This window comes from Onychostoma macrolepis, chromosome 22 (genome assembly GCF_012432095.1).
Source record: "Onychostoma macrolepis isolate SWU-2019 chromosome 22, ASM1243209v1, whole genome shotgun sequence".
NCBI classification, from domain to species: Eukaryota; Metazoa; Chordata; class Actinopteri; order Cypriniformes; family Cyprinidae; genus Onychostoma; species Onychostoma macrolepis.
In genome coordinates this window covers 17,456,934-17,474,836 of record NC_081176.1, presented here as the reverse complement: position 1 = coordinate 17,474,836, position 17,903 = coordinate 17,456,934, and the positions used below count along the sequence as shown (strand labels likewise).

At 37.6% G+C, this 17,903-nt stretch overlaps 1 protein-coding gene across 1 annotated transcript in view; it reads left to right on the top strand.

Moving 5' to 3' along the window:
* Positions 1–17,903, top strand: part of elfn2a (extracellular leucine-rich repeat and fibronectin type III domain containing 2a) — a 136,827-nt gene that overhangs the window by 90,591 nt on the left and 28,333 nt on the right. Inside the window, 1 exon segment of the mRNA XM_058760212.1 lies at positions 750–898. The gene's annotated coding sequence lies outside the window, so the exon portion shown is untranslated.

The following is a 17,903-nucleotide window of genomic DNA, read 5'->3' as shown; positions in this document are numbered from 1 at the left end:
AAGCCATAACACAACAGAAACAAGCCACAACACAACAAAATTAGCACAACACAACGAAATTAGCACAATAGAAACAAGCCACAACACAACAAAATTAGCACAACACAACAAAATTAGCACAACACAACGAAATTAGCACAATAGAAACAAGCCACAACACAACAAAATTAGCACAACACAACTGAAACAAGCCACAACACAACGGAATTAGCACAACACGACGGAAACAAGTTGCAATCCAAAGGAAACAAACCAGAACACAATGAATTTAGCATAACACAACGGAAACAAGCTGCAACTTAACGAAATTAGCACAAGACAATGGAAACGAGCTGCATGCACAACAAAATTAGCACAACACAACAAAATTAGTCCTATGCATTTTGTTGTGGTGATTTTTGTTGTGCGCTACTAGGCCACTGCATGTCATTGATGTATAAACGTATCTATCTGACACTAAACAGTTGCAAGTTCAGAACTATTCATTTTTTGCTTAGTTAAGCCAAGAAATGCTCTTTTTTGGGCTGCAAGTTACAGTACAGTATGTCTATAGTACCTCAAGTTCTTTTTATCCCAGAAGGACCACAGAAAATATGATATGACCCTGTTAAATGAGTCATAACTGTTCTGAGCTAAGAAAGAGCAACCTCTTAGCAATATTTCATATCTTTTGAAACTGTTGAATATGTGGCTTGGTGCTTGTTTAGACCTTTATGCGTTAGACCTTGTTCTCTGTTCTTGCCTCTCAGTGAAAGAGCGGTTCTTGGGAGGGTAGGTGGCTGGAGCTGTGCCAGTCACGACTGGAAGGAGGAGAGAGGGAGCGATAGATAAGACGAGGAAGGAAAGAGCAAGGTTCCTTACATTGCACTCCTTCCACTCTGCTGATGCATAGAAAATGGTGGGTTGACGCACACACCGGCTCACACAGTGAGAGATAAGCGTGCGTGGACTCATTATAAAGCAACAAGACCACACTTCATTATGTAGTGTTTAGTGACCAACTATTCCAGTTTTATTGACAGAATTTATGGACTTTTATAACAATTTCTGCTTTTATTTTTGAAGGGAAAATTGTGGAATTCTGTGAAATGGATTTCTGTTTAAAAAAAGAAAAAGAAAAAATGTTTCCACTGAACTACTTACCCATTGTTTTTCAAAGCAAAAATGCATTCTGTCCCAAATATGTGTGCAAAATGTGATTGAATATTTAATATGCTATTATTTATTTTAGCTTTTTAAGCTTTTTTCAGTTTTATTACTTCAGCCTTATTTCAGTAAGTGTGTGTATGTTTTTTTAGTACTTTATTGAATTTATTAAATATTACATATAAGCATGTCAATGAAAAAGTCTTTCTAATGAAAATGAATACAGTTTAATGGTTGATAAATAGTATTTGAGTGGTAAATTCACTTACCTTTGACAAGTCTAGCAAAAAAAACGTCCGTCCGTCTTTTTTTTTTTTTCTCAAATTTCTGGTTTTTAAAAGTAGATTGGATTCATTATGAGTTTCCAATTACTCAATGATTGCAAACTTTATTATCCATAGTTATTGGCTGCCATGAAAAAGAGCAAATTTGCTGTCATGAAAAAGAGCAACTTTGTTCTCTTGTGCTTCATCCATTCCTCAGGGAAGAAAGAGAGACACACATGAAACAATGCATGTAATAATTTCATCAGTATTGCTGGTGAAAAGGAGTGCAGGAAATAAAAACGCAAGACCAATAAGAGAACAGGCAAATAGAAACGAAAGTGAGATGGGGAAAAAGAAATAACATACGGAGCAAGGAGTGTCCATGGAATCAGAGAGAAAGAGGGGGCGGGAAAAGTGAGAGAACGACAGGAAAGGCCTCTAACAAATCTGATCAAAAGCTCTTAAATCTCTAAGGACTCAAAAAGAAGGCAAGAGAGGCAGAAGTGCACTGCCGAGAAGCTGCAAACTGAAAAAGGATGAAAGAAATAAAAGTGAAGCAGGAACAAAGAGTGGAGGAATGACACAGCAATGGATCGTTAGCACACGGGCCTTCATCCTGTTTCCACACTTTCAGGCTTCGACAAGGGAACATTTTCTCTACTAATTCAGGGCTGCTTCCTTGACAGAAATTTGATAGTGTTTTTGTTTTTTCTAAAAGAAAACATTCAGTAAACACTTTATTTTCAGCCTTATTAGACTTTTTGGATTCTAAAACTTGTCTGAGTTTTACAATGTGAGTGTTTGCTTGTCTAAAACATGCCACAGAGATACTAGTGTATGGTGGTTGCTAGGTTGTTTCTATGTGGTTGCCAAGGCGTTTGGATTGTTTATTTGTATTTGAAGTTGTTAGGGTGTTTAATGGTTGCTGGGCGGGGTTTATATTGGCTGTAGCTCATTTCTGTGGGGTTGATGAGGGTGAGTTTTTGCTAGGACATTGTTGGGTGGTTGCTAAGGTATTTGAATTGGTTGTTTGCTCATTGCTGTGAGGGTGCTAAGTTGGGGTGGGCGATATGATCAAAATATTATATCATGATATGAGTAATTTTATTTCACTGTAAAAGTATATGTCACGATATAGTTATTTTTGCTTTAAATAAGGTCTTTAGGATATCAAAATGTTCGATACTATAGAAATGTCATAATTCTTCAATCCAGTGTCAATATCACAAAAAAAAACCTACCGCTAGCCTAAATAAAAAAAACAAAAAACAACTGAAGCTCACTGAAGACAAGTAAATAGTCAGCGATTAAAAAAATAAATAAATAAAAAATGAAAGAAATGCTTGTATAAAGTAATCAAATGTATAAAACACTGCTGTGTAAATTTAAATATATATTTCTTCTTAAAGTTACAAAAGTGATTTAGTAAAGAGCAGTGAGAGATTTTCTCTTTTGTTGTTTGATTAACATAAATGAAAGCGAATCGGAATATTAGACTGCTGTAACTTTAAGAGCTACCCAGATCCAATATACTGTTACACATGTGTTTTCTTTCTCAGCTGTTTGCTTTCACATAAGACCTAAATTACTGTGTTTATGAGAATACTTGCAAAGACTTTTGCTGCTGCTTGCGTGTCAACGGCGTGTAACGGCGATAGAGACAATAGTCCAAAATCTCAACTGGTTCGACAAATTTCTACCAGTTAATCGTGTCTACCAGTATATCGCCCACCCCTAGTGCTGAGGTATCGTATCACCTTAGCAAACTCATGGCAATGATTTGTGGTTCTTTAAATAAAATTGACACCAAAATTAGCACTCCCGTGAAACCGAAATCCAACCACAAGTGGTACCAGCTGGAAAAGATAAATGCGTCTCGATTGACAGCTTGCGATTGAATCACCAAAAAACACACTTTCATACGCTGGAAACTGGTTTTCGGGATATTATATAATTTGTGTGCATCAGGGTTAGTATCGCATAGTCAGACCTTCAGACTGACAGGAGAAGGTCTGGGAACCATGGCCACTTTGAATGGTCAAGGCCCACCCAAGTGGCCATGTTACGTAACAGGTGAAGCAACCAATCATGTTTAGGGGCGTGGAAATGTCCCCACAATAACAGACTGGTGTGTAAAACTCTTGGACATATTTTAAAGAGTCTATGCCGTGAACTTCACATATTTTACATACTTTTGAAAATCCAGTGTTTAGTTGATCCTGATTAGCTCTCATTGTCACAGTTGTAAACATGGCGGATTTCTTCTTCCAGTTTTTGGCATCACAGCGTCTTTGTTTCCAAGCAGAAAGTTAAAGAATGCGACAACAGGCGTTTCTCGGAAATCCTGTAGAATCCAACCAATCAGATGACTACTTTAAAACTCCTGAGATGTTTCCAATTTTGTGTGCTGTATGCATCAGACGTTCAGCCAACGGTCCATGGCATTATTACTACATTTGAAACTTCTACAATGAAAAATATGTTTTCAAATTGCCTGTTAGTACCGCTGGGTAGCTTTTGCTGTTCACGGACAGTGATGCTGACACTTTGATTCTGAGTAGCACAGTATTGGCAATATGTGAGAAGTGGCAGTGTGCTAAATATTAAAATTTATGTTTTTTACTGCGTTCCATCCCACTTTGAGCACTGAGGGTGAGTACATGGTGATAGAACTTGAACTTTCCCTTTAAACAGTTTCCAGTTCTTTTTTCTTAGCTCTTTGCATTCTCTTTTTTTCTTTGTACTGTACGTTCACACCTTATGTTCGGCATTCCGATCCCTAGTATCCCTTGTGCAGCCGGTGTCTTTCAACACTTGTTCTCTTGGCTTCTGTCATTCTAAGTATCCTCCCCACCCAGTGCTCTCTCTTTCTCTCTCTGTCCCTTGCTCTCTCTCGCTGTCCTTTGAAGTGTAAATCTCTTCAGCAGGACTCCTGGCTAATGAAGCTGCTGTCTTGCTGTAATTAGAAGCATCTTGGGTTCCCTTGACACGGCTGTGGTGTGGAAAGAGAGGAGAGAATACATCACAGAAACAAAAAGACAGATACACTGATATTCAGAATTGGCTACAGTCTGAAATATGGCGTAGGAATACTAATGACTCGCTTAAATGAAACAGCCAATAGTCAATAATTGCATTATTCACTAGAAAGGTGGGCGGAATACTCAATATGGAGACGGATGGAAGGTGGCTATTATTTTAAATGAGACTTTCATCAGAAGCGTTGAAATGCATGAACGCCTTTGGAAAGCTTCTATAATGGCTAAAATTACACCTACGGATGTACAAAGAGAGGGAAGGAATAACATTGATAGACGACGACGCCTGTGCTTTGATGTTATATAAGATGGCCCGATTTTCTGTTAATAAGAATATCATTTCTTCTAAAATATCAGAGTAGTCAAAGTTGAATAAAATAATGTGGGATTTTAGTACTTTTCAATTGTACCAGTTTAGCCGGAATATGCTTTACGCATTTATCTCAAAGGGATAGTTTACCCCTAGAATGAAAATTGTTGTCATTTAGTCACCCTTATTATGTTGGTTCTTCACAAAGCTCTTTTCCGTGCAGTTTATAGTGATGCATCTGACAAGCTCCAAAAAGTCATAAATGCACCATAAAATAGCTTTTTATTAGCTTAAAATAAATTGTTTCATTAGTAACGTGATTTCAATGTTATGTACTATTACAGCATATATTAGTATTTTGAAATGGTTTTTGTAATAATTTTGTTTTTATTAATTTTTTTTCAGTAAGTTGCCAAGGTGAAAGTTTAAATTTTTAAATACTTTTTTTTTCATCTAATATTTTTATTTTATTTTTAAAAACATTTTTTAAATGGTTTTATTGATAGTTCATGATGGCAACAGTTTGTTATTTGGTTGAAAGAATAAAATCATGTCTGATGGAGCAGAGAATTTTTGATTGAATTTCTTCCAATAAAAGAAAAAAAAATTGTAAAATATTTACGTGGTTCTTTTAACCTTACTTCAGTTATTTTTCTGAAGTAATCTTGTTATGGTTCTTTGAAAGCCAGTCTCGGAAGGTTTGGAATCACATGAGGGTGAATAAATAATTCCAGATTTGTTTTTAGGTGAACTGTGTGCATCACAATGATTACATGAAAAATTGACATGCTTTTTACCTAGACAACACACACTAATCATTTACAATGTGTTTGTAATAAATATCCATGACAAATAGAATAATCGAGCCGACACAACATAAGCCTTCCAAAGATTGTCTCCAAGGAGAGGACACTTTGTGAAAAACATTATTAGTGTGAGAAAAGCTTCTCGTCCCACAGAGAAAAGGACAGACAGTGAAAATGAATCAATGTAATTTGAATTCAGAACGTTGTTTCCTATTATGACATAATCCCACTGTTGTCGATGCCAGATCGGTTGTTGTCTTTGCAGTCTAATGACAAATAAATTTGAGGTGAGCCGTTCCCAGAGCTTCCTGAATGTCCTTTCAAAGGAACACAAACCCCAAATAATCTTATAGGGGCCACTCAAAAAAGGGCCGTTTTTACATTGAGAAAAATGACACTTCAGCTTTAAGGAAGGAAAGAGATTTATGTATTGCAGCATATAGCTTCCCACTGTTGACTTGAAGCAAATCAAACACAATTCTTCATGACTTCAGACATTTTTGAAATTGTATTTTGATAAGCACAAGTGATGCATACATGCACTGTCACGTTGAATGACAATAACTGCAGCAGATGCTCTACTGTTGATATAACGTTGACTGTGGGTTCCTCTATTATGGCTCTATGACTAATGTCTTAATAATGTTTTATGAATAAGGCGCAGGCCTACAGGTGGCCCACAGATGACAGGGGAGTCATAATGTGATTTCCTTCATGATCGTCATGAGGACTCTGGGATTGGCTTGGTGACAAATGACATTTTTCACTTTCATTTTATGGCTGATAGTATATAAAAACTGGGAAAAATGGAGGAGTTTAGAAAACAGGAGTGTGGTTTGGAATGTATTTTAGTGTATTTTTGCTGTGTCCCCAGTGATAATATTTCACAGTTACTATTAATTAACACACTGACTGCTTGGACTCATAGTGGCACGTTTGTAAATAAACATATTGCAGTAACAGTTAACCCAAAAATTCATTAATTATTTTTCAGTGATAATCTCCAATGAGCTAACAGTGAATCACTGAGTCAGAATAATTAATTAAAGAAAAAAATATTTTGTCATTTCTAAAGTTTTACGTTTTGTTTCAATAATATAAAAAGTGCAATTGCAAAAGAATTTTACTTTGTGAAATTCCAAATAAAAATATTAAAACACAAAATTAGAACAACCAATCAGTCTGATTTGATTGAATCATTTAGATGGTTATGGAGCTACTGATTAATTGAAAAGATTTTAATCAAAACAATGATTCATTTACAAATTACTATTTCTGTCATGAGCTATGAATATGATGAGGTGAGCTAGGGTGTTATAGGATGTGGATGTTAAGATTTTCACTGAACAATGGCATAAAGTTTGGCTGAAGTCATATTTTATGATGTTTTATGACTTTTTGTATCCTTTTTGAAGCTTGATGACCTTAATGAAAACAGCTGTCTGGACTGTGTTTTTTGTGGGTAAACATATTAAGTCAGTGTCATTTTAGAAGGAGCAGGAGGCTGTTAAATGCTCCATTGGAGTCGTCTGTCTGTTTGAAAACACTAGCTAATGTGTTGGTCTCCAGTTCTGGTTGCTGATAGTGCTAAAACTCATTTTTCAAAAATTGTCACCCCCATCTGTGTTATGAACCAAATGCTCTGTGTTAACGGAAATATGAAATACATTTGTTAAGATCCTGTCTGCACCTCAGGGTTTCTTTAGCCATAATGCTAACTCAAACGTACACAGTTTGTGGATATAGTCTGTCAGGAGATACAGGGTTGTGAGATTAAAATTTACCTCAGAGAATAGGGAAGAAAATGGCTCAAAGTCTTAGTTTTCCAGCTTAGAACTGATTTGTAATTCTAATGAACTTGCTAGCTTACTTTGCTATTCATAAGCTAGCCACTGTTTTGGTGCTGTTTCACTCAGAAATGGAAGTAAGATAGGTTGCAATAGCAGTTTTGTGGTAATTTTAAACTGTAAGTGAGAGAACTGTTATTGTTTTTCTGAAGGTTATGATATACGCTTAATATTTAACTCCAAACGCTGAACTTGCCAGAGGCTTAGCATGCTTAGCTAGTTCATTAGGCTGTGGAAGGCTGTGGCAGCTTACACCCAAACAGGCCCAGGCTTGGCTTTCATGTAAACCGTTTCCTTAGAATCTTTGCCTGAAGGCCTCCAAACATTTTTCCTCTCTCCGAGCGTTGGGAGAAATGAGTTTTGGCGGGTAGGCGCTGCGGTAATAACTCAAAACATAGGTACAATCGGGATTTTCATCAACAGCCTGTATATAGTCATTTCAGATGGTGGAAATGTGATGTGATAGAGAGAAAGAGGTAGTGATATACAGCGTTACACTGTGTGGTTCAATGACATAGCAGTATTAAGATCATTTTGTAGCAAAAACATCCCCAAGCTACATTTTTCTCCTTTTTCTTTGTGGTCTGTTTCATACTGTGTTGTGAACAATGCTACCTTGTTTTCTTTTGTGAAGTCTAAATTTGTTCATTCGCATCCAAGTGTGCTGTTTTGCTAGAGTTGCTTTAACATCCGTTGAAGTTCCAGAATAGCTAACTAGTTTAAGCTAACTTGTAATGAAGTTTGATGATATTCAGTTTGCAAACATATGCACTTCTGTAGTCGATTTTTAGCATTTAAGTAGAAATACTTACAAAGATAATTAGTATTCTCTCTATCTGATGATTAGTCGCTCTTTTTCAGTTTGCATCAGCAGTGTCAACAGTCTTTTGAACAGGCTGTTTAACTAAAGCTATTGTGATAAAGAAAACAACATTGGCTAACAAGAAGGATGAACAGTTCATATCTTTGATGAAATAGTGTGTAGGCTAATATATTTCTTCAATGCTAACAAATAAGCCTATATACATTTCTCATTCCAGAATTTCCCTTTGACTAATCAGACATCTCTTTGTTGGTGGAATGGCGGATTGGACGCTGTCTAATTTGTATGGAAAGCTTTCTATTTTGTACCCAAACAGCAGAGTGTGTATCCATTAGTGTGCATTTCAAAGGCTTTTGTACTCTTCGGTTCACTGTTGTCCGTAGCTGTTAGCTTGGAGCATCTCTGCCCCAATTTCGTTATCTTCTCGAGCTCCCATTGAGGGCGAGTTGCTTTGATCGCTGTCATGAACAAATTGCATGCTGTAATGCTGTTTAACTGGCTATAAATGTCACGAACAGCAAACCCACCCCCTACCTCACCCGCTTCACCTCGGCAGACAAACAGCTGACAGTCGCAACTAAAAGGATTTTTCTTTGTAACAGTAGGAGTTATTGCTGAAGCATTCCAGAAGCCAATCTTGCAATCCATATTTCCAACATACTCATACTGTACTTGTCCACTAATGCGGCATGAGTGGATCGTGAGCAAGGCTTTTCAATTCATTCTCTATGGAAGCCAAGGTACATTGGGAGTGAAAGCAGAGCGAAACTACAGAGCATTAAAAAGTTAGGAAATGCTGAGTTTTATGTAAATGAGTGATTGGTACCAGCCAATAACTGTGAGTTCAAGGTAAGCACACTTTTACTTACTGCTTGATTTTGCTTTGTAGCTTTATTGCTATATTGATTTCAAATGGGTTTTGCACATTTTACTTGTAGCTAACATGTGGCTAGGTTTGCAAAAGTGTTTTAATTTTTTATTTTGTGATTATTTTATTAACATTTTATTGAAAGCAGTCATAAATAATACTGAAATTAACCACTACTGTACATTTTATGTTTCAGGACTGAGCAATTATACATATTGATATGTCAGTTGGTAATTGTCAATATACCGATATACTTTTTTTCAATATACTCCCAGTTTCACAGACTAGGCTTAAGCCTAGTCTCAGACTAAAATGTAAATCGTAGCTGTTTCAAGTGAAAGAATCTTTCACTGACTGATCTTAAAATATATCAGTGCCTTTGTTTTGTCTCGAGATGAACACCAGTAATGTTTTTTTCTAAGCACATTTATAAAACTTACTTAATGTCCTAATTGAACTATGGCCTAATCCTGGCGTAGTCTAAGCCCTGTCTGTGAACCCGGGCCTAAGTGTTTTAAATAATGTGTTCAACACTTTGTCCCTAATAAACAGATACTATTTAATCTTTCATTTACATGTCAACATAATGAAACTACTTCTTATATTAATATTTAATTCAGAAACATTTCAAATGATGATAAGAGTGAATGTTATCAGAGACAATTTGAAATGATTCACAAAAGATAATCAAAAAACTATACTGACATTTTTGCGACCTAAAGTTTAAATCTGAGATATAATGACCAAATGAACTGTGAATTAAAATCAGTTTGAATATACAGAGCTACGTGAAAATTGTAGTCCTTTACTGTATCCAAATTGCATTACAAAAATTGTAGTTCTTAACGTAATCCATTACATTACACATTTTTGGTAATATATTCAGAGTACTTTCTGATTTTAGATTACTTTTGGCCTTACTCATTTATCACATTGATTTAAATAGCATAATATTTTACCACATTGATAAAAATGCAAAGAAAAGAAAATGTATTCCATTCATTATCAACAACATGAAGTACATTAAACATTAAATTGTCAAGGTTTCCCAAACTGGGGTTTGTGAAGGAACTGCAGGGTGTTCATGAGTTTACATCAGAGAACTGTGAACATGCAAATGTGTTATTTAATTATTAACTTATTACTTTAAAATTTATGGGGTACTGCAAGTAAATATACTAGGCAAAAGAGGTTTTGCTGACAAAAAAGTTTGGGAACCCCTGCATTTATTGTAAATAAGAAATAATGTGAATTTGTGTTTTAATGCATTTGAAAGCCTTCATCAGTAGTTGATGAACTGTTGAGAAAACACTTCTTAAAATTGAAAGGATTTCTGTAAATCCAGTGCTAAAATGTTGTATGGCCCTCAAGTTTTGTGTAATTATAGCTACCTGACTAGTGATTGGTCTTTGTGTGAATGCCCACAAAACCGGAAGACTTTCTGAATGTATATTGAGTATGTTTAATAGTGGAAGGCTATTTTAGAAAGGAACATTTAAAAGATTAAAAAGAGGAATTAGGGATAATCAATATTATGAACAGTTTTTTGCTGTTGTGTGAATATGCAATCATGTAATCAATAAAAAGTAACTGCAGTTTGATTATGAGTATTTTAAAATGTAATTGAATCTAGTTACGAGTGCTTGATTTTTGAAATCTGATTACATAATCAAGATAACATGTAATCAGTTACTATCCAGCTCCGATTCTGAATATATAGTGAATATATCACCCAACCCTAATTGTATTTTTTTCCGCTAAGTGTAGCTTCTCTTATATCCTTTCTTGCAATCTCATTTCCTCTCATGACACAATTTTAGCTCCTAGCACCTAGTAGTGTTTATCACTCCATCTGCCAAGCAGGTCTGTTGCCATATTTGCATCACAGTGTTAGTGATGACCTAATGTTGTTTATTCGGGTGATGGTCTCCCTCTGAGTTTGTAGGGCGATATGTGAATCACTCGGCTATTCTGGTCTGGTTTCTGCTGCCGTCAGCAACAATAACAACAACGAGGAAATCCCATTGATTCCTCTTTCAGATACAAGCCTGACAGTCAGAGTGTGTTCTGCATGAATATAGTCAGGGTATGGCGATGAATGTAAGGCTTTTTCACCTTGAGACAATGAGACCTGAGATTCAGCAACATCCAAATTGTTTTGCCGCATATGCCTTGTGATATTGCAACAAATCCTGTTTTTTTCTGTCTGTAGCCTGCTGGTTTATTCCATTATAAACATTAAGGGCACTGTAAGGATCCATCTCAGGATTGATGATATGTGCTGCTGGCAGTTTTTAAGATCTCACACTAGGGGTGTGCATCAGAGCGATTCAGTGGTGAATCACATTAGAATGCATAGAAACTAGTCCATCTTTCTAATCTGTGTCATTGCATCATTTGAATGTCATTTAATATGCATATTTATGGAAGCATTTTTTGTTTTGGTTTGCTTTTTTATTGTGAGATGGAAAGTGTTTGTCAGTCATTTTAAGAGTGGTTGTTTACGAAGGTTGCGAAAACCAGTGGCTCAATGAGATAATGATGAAGTTCAGATCAGAAGTTAAGAGGCAAATAAATCTTGGAACAAAGCTAAACTTGGAAAGATGAAAGTGATGCAGAAAGTCAAGTGATGGGAGACTACAAAGTTTTGTTAGCGACAGTTTTGACCGTTGTTTCACCCCATGCTGAGACTTGCTTGCTAAAAACCCCAGATTCGAGAGTCCTCAAAACCAGAGCAAGACTTCCCTGCTGTTTCTGAAGTGGAGTGCAACTCAGAGGGTGACTGAGACACCTGTCATGGGTTCTGGAAGGCCAAGAACCATGGACAATCAATCGGCACTCAAATAATTTGTTAGAAACAGTGACCTACTTTGGTGAAGTTCAAGACTACTATAAGCTGAACTCAAGACTGGCAGGAGAGCATTATAAATGTAGGCTGTTTTGAGAGCATTTTGCGCTTGGAGCTCCCAGTGATGACCATTTTTGGCCTTCAACTGGGACATCAAGGCTTAATAGTGCCTTACAGGTATCAAATAAAGTTGTGAGAGAAGTTGCATGCTCAGTGACTTGTTAAGAAAGATGACTAAGGTTATATACAAAGTGTTGGTTGGCCTAGCGTGGCCCTCTGGCCTAAATCCTGCAATTTAACGCAGGAGAGGAATGGCCAGAGGTTTTCAGAACAGTTGCAAAGGGCATCACCAACACTCAAGTTGTATTACAATCATTATTATAAGTGTGATGCAAGTTTGCATGCCAAATAAGAAATACCCAGTACAAAAATTCTTGCCCTTATACCACTGAGGGAGTAAAAAGGAATGCACTTACTATCATCTTCAACAAAGCTTGTATACACAAATTAGTGATATGTAAATAAATCAGTCCTGGTTTTACAAGGTTTCATAAAGAAACATTTGCTATGACTATTAAAAAAACACAAGTCAAGCTGGTCAGAAAAGCCATGATAAGACCATAGTTATGAAATATAGCCCAGTGCAGGCTGAAAAAAAAAAAAAAAAAGTACCATCTGGACTACAGACATTTCCACATTTTGAGCAAAATGTGTTTTTGGGTCTCATCTGTTCTGAGGAGGAGTGTTACTTACTGGAAAATTGAAGGCGGCCGAGAGCAAGATATGTATTATAATACAGCATAAGGGGATCCTGTGGTACAACGGAAAGGTTTGTGACTGAATCCGTTAGGAGCCGACTCCACAGGTGACGTGTCTGCCCTTGAGCCAAGTACATGGAAATGAGGCAGGTACTTCTCCTCAGACCGTCAGTCTCCAGCTTCATTTATGATTTGTTGAGAGGTAAGGCACAGAGCAAAGAGGCCTGTAATACCTAGAGAAAGATGTTTGTTAGCATTCCCATTCATCTTAATGACACTTAATGGCACACGCAATCTCTTCACTAGCGACTGTCCAGAGCTTTGATGTGCATAATGGTCCATTTAAAGAGCACAAAAAAATAATAATTGGGCACTAGTAAAACAGTACTATACACTGAAAATTTTACCTTTTGGGGTATACCAGCTTGTCACTAGGACAGTACCTTTAAAGAGACAAGTTTCTGCTTTTTCTACCCCAAAAAGTGTGTATTAGTACCTTTGTGAAGTAATATGTGTCTGTAAGTTGGTACAATGAACGGTTTGGGGATAATTAAGTTATAAAGTTGTCCCTTGATGGGATATCACCCCAGTGACTGTACAAGGAAGGTGCTGTGTTATTTGAAGGTACAACACATTTTTTTCTGGAATTGTATTGAGATATGTATTTGTCTTTTTGAAAATTATTTAATCTGAATAAACAGATGTTTTTCTATAAGCAGGGTCTAATCTTGACACCTTGGCAAAGGTATGTAGAGGAGGGAGTGCCTCTATATATATTTCTGCAACACCATTACGTACCTTACTGCCCATTTCGTGGCCGTTTCAAAGTGAAGTGTCCAGAGAGTGGCGCTAATTCACACGTTCAATACGTGACCGTGCCGGGTTTTTATTACATTGGTACAGGCATGTATTGCTGTGTTTTTATTACGCTGCTTGAGGTTCGTATTGCAGCTGTTTAGAATTCAAATATACGGGGTGTCACTAAAGGTTAATGCTCTATCGTGTTGAACTACCCGATAGTATTAACAAATGCAAAAGTGATATAGAAACGCATTTGTTGATGGAGCCATGCTATTTTAACTTCCTTATGCATATTTGAGCTGTTTTGTCGAACCGTAGTTTCACGGGGTTTGTACCGGAGCTCTTCATCACTCAAGTGCAATGCCGTATCGTGTGAGCTGCCGAGAACACCTACTGAATTAGAAAACTCATGCATATGAAGCTGTATATGTTGCGACAGCGTTCAAAAGTACCAGGATGTTAAAATTGTTTTGAAGTCATAACATAATGTTGTGAAAATAATTGTGAAAATTGGGCTTTTCTAATCAAAACTCTGTACTTGTAAATCATACTTTGTGTGAAAAGGAATAAAAGTTTTAGTGCCTTTAGTGTCAATTTCAACTGGAAACTACAGTGATTCGTACATATAGGTACGTGTTTTTTTTTCAGCTTTGCAGAAATGTTTAGAGAGGCACGTATTTCCAATGAGCCTATGTTGAATGTGGGTCAAGACACAAAATGAAATGTCCAGGTGGGATGTAGTGCAGCAGCTAAAAGGGGCATTAGTCCTTGAGGTGCTTCAGCACTGTAAAGGTTGAAGAAGTGCAGAAAGGTTTGGTCCAGGTAGGTGTCTCCTGGTGGTTCCAGCATGTTCCCCCCAGCTCCTGGTTTGGAGCCTGAGAAGTAGGATTTCTTAAGGGGCGGTAAAGGGCATGTTTTCCGAACTCCCGGGCGCACCCTTGCATTGAAGGTGCAGTACAGTGCTCATGCAAGGCAAGGTGAGTCACTCTATCACAGCATTAAAGGGTTAGTTCACCCAAAAATGAAAATTAGTCCATGTTTTACTCACCCTCAAGGCATCCTACAGATGGAAGGATGCACTTTATTTGACTGTCATATACACCTAGAATGCCTTGAGGGTCAGTAAAACATGGGCTAATTTTCAATTTTGGGTAAACTAGCCCTTTAAGACATAGTCATACAAGTCGAAAACACACTTATAAAGGTGTAGATGTTGTTGTTAGGCACTGTTAGACAGCAGTCAATCTCCCTGCATGCCAAGCTTCACACAGTTGCTCATTCTTTCGGTCAACATCTGATTGCAAGGGATGATTTATGTTCAGTTTTGGGATGATGACCAGCTCCCCCATGACCTATTCCCTTAGTTACAAACTTCCCCAGGTATCCTCCATTTCGTAGTCATCAGTCTTCCTTCCTTCACATACCATTCTCTCTTTTTCTTTCTCTTGCCTCCGTTGCCTCCCTGATGCGAGTATCACTGTGGGGTTCCCCAAGAGCGGTGATTAAGTCTGAAGGATGTTATCAGCCCAGTTCATGAAAACCCCACGCTGTGTGCTTCGTTTTATAGACGGCACGGTGAGTGATTTAGAGAGAGGACCCTCAGATGGGCAAGTGACTGGTACTACGGCAGGATGCTCGTCAGGCGGAGGTGAATGGTGCTCAACGGGGGCTGACTCACAGCCCCGCTCCTCATCTGTTCTCTCGGATGACGCCGAGTGATTGAGCCGCGCCGACGTGGCTCAGAGCTCGTGTTAAACCTGAGTCACTCACCAGGATTTGGAGGTCATGATTCAAAGGTGACACAGCAAATGAGAAAGAAAAGGAGAAGTAGACAGGAAAAACAGACAGACTACAACCTGCTGTGAAAGAGAGAAATGAAGCTTTTGGTGACTCCTAGGTTGAGGACAAGACTGCAGCATAATGACTTAGAATAAAAAGGAGACATGTACAAGGACTCGATGTCGTCAGCCCAGTGTGCTTCCATTATTGCCATATTGCCTGTGAATGAAAAACACAACTCTATTTCAAGCCTTTCAATTCCCAGTATGGTGAACGGTACACATGTTCTTTACACTAGCAGACTGAACCACTTAGGTCAGTGAAATCCCATTGGGCCCCATATAGGAACAATGAAAGTACTATCTCAAGGAGTAAACGTCACAACTGAAGCACTGGAGAAAAGTGTAAGTGGGTGAAGCTGTTCACACTGACAGCAATTAAATCGCTGGAGCTTGTCGAGTGTCTGCACTTGTAGGCATTCCTACTCGACTCCTTTATCCAACTGTATCTGGCAGCAGATAATGGTTTGCACTTCATTGGTGGTTGCTGTTCAAGGTAAACTCTGCTCTATTTTGTTGTCCCGCTAACAGTTACCAGAAATTGGCAACTCTCATTGAAAACTAAGGACCCCACCTTGAACAAGTCTGGATGCTAACATTCGCCATATGTTTCAGGGTTGTCAATTGGTCTGCTAACTTTGCTAAATCTCTGTTGCATGTGGCTGGATTTTCTTCATAATGAATATGAAACCTTCTAAAATGTATTGCCTCTATCAGTTGTTTTTGTTATGCGTGTATTGAACCAACATTTGGATTTGGATTTAATCAAACTTCTAAACTTTACCTGTGTTCAACCTTGTTTTTATAATTCACCATTTTGTTCAACTATGCAAGGCCTGGCATCTGCTGCTTTATGTATTCAACATTTTGTATAATGGCAGCATGTACAAGTAAGGGAATGTCCAATTACATAAGCCCGTCATTACCGTGTCCTTCATCAAGGGCTCCTTCTTGCATTCTACTGTTTTTGACACTAAACCATGATATTTCCTATTTGTGGTAATTTTAGCCTTAGTGAGTGCTAGGATGGCAGGTTTCCAGGAACTTTTGGACAAAATACTTGTGGTGATAGGGCACTACAAGGTTTGGCAGTATCTCTAAATTTCCCTGAAATTGCCAATCTTTTTATTACTCTCTTCCAACTCCTAGTGACTAGCCTTTTTTGTTATTTATAGAGCAGTCGAGAAATCCTGTGGGAAAGAAAGATCACCAATTGATTACTGGGTTTTTTTTTTCTCTTCACTCTGACTTTTTTTTGCTGACTTTGGTAGGCTTGTGGGTCTTTTTCTTTTCTTTTCTTTATGATGAACAGTATTAATAGTACATATCAGCTTCTGGAAGTTGCAAAAGAATGAAAATATCTGGGGAATCAGGAAACTATGAAGAACATATTGTTAATTAAATTTTATTAATTCACTTTTATTAGGAACACCTCCACATCTCAGCATTCAGTTTTATTGATTTGCCATTTGATGACAGCGGTTTTAATTAAACCAGATTGCGAAATGCCAACACGCCTTAAGGAGCCAAGAAAAGCTCACCAGGAAAGCCCATCATCTCTGCAGTACTGCAAAATGTAGAGAGAATGTAGGATAAAAAAAGTTACAAAATAGGAGTTCTTCCACCAAACGTAGTGAAACCCTCTTCAGTTTCTGACTGCCATGTGAGAAGGATAGATGAATTACTTGTATGGTTTGCTTCTGTGTGTGCACAGTGTTGTCCCTAAAAGCATTTTGGCTGAATGTCTTTTATAAATGGTTCCAGATTTGAGTAGAGTGTTAAGGCCCATTATGTGGTCTTCAATGAAAAAAACATTATCTATCAGGGCCCCTAATAAGCTGATCCTGCTCTTTTAAGCAGATAATACCAGCTGTATAAAATCTAAGACTTGAATATTACTGGGAAATAATATGCATGAAATATTATCAGTCATTTTCTGTCTTGATTGACTGAAATCCCCAGATTTTTAAGGATTAGATGACATTATTTTTGTATAGCTGCATGATGCAAGCAGGATGCTATAAAGATCGCATTAAGATGGCCAACCAAGATATTGTTCAACCAGCTGCTGTGAGGAAGCTGAGGGTTTGAGGTCTCTATGGAGAAAGTGGTCCAGGGCAGCACAGACAAGGATCAGAGGGCTAAGGTTTTGTAAAAAAAAAAAGCCAGATAGAGTTGCCAGGTGCAGCAGCCCAAGTCAGCTTATATTTATATTGCAGAATTTCAAATATTAGTTGGAAGCTGTTGGATTATTACTCAGAACTGTATTGTGCGAGTAATTCTTTGTTTTATACCCTGTCATTTTTACTTTGAATCACAATCGTCTTCATTGTTACCCTTGACATTTCTCCTGCCATTTGCGCCGTGTCACTTTTAGCAGCTTGTGTTTAACAGTCTTTTTCTTTCCTCTCGCTTTCCTCAGCGCCTGTAGTCAGTCATTGTTGTGCTTTGAGAGCAGCAGGGTAACTCTCAATTCGTTTCCTACACCATCCCAGCACAATAGATGAAATGAAGGCCTAAGCTACTACTGCACACTTTTAAGTTTACCTTAGAA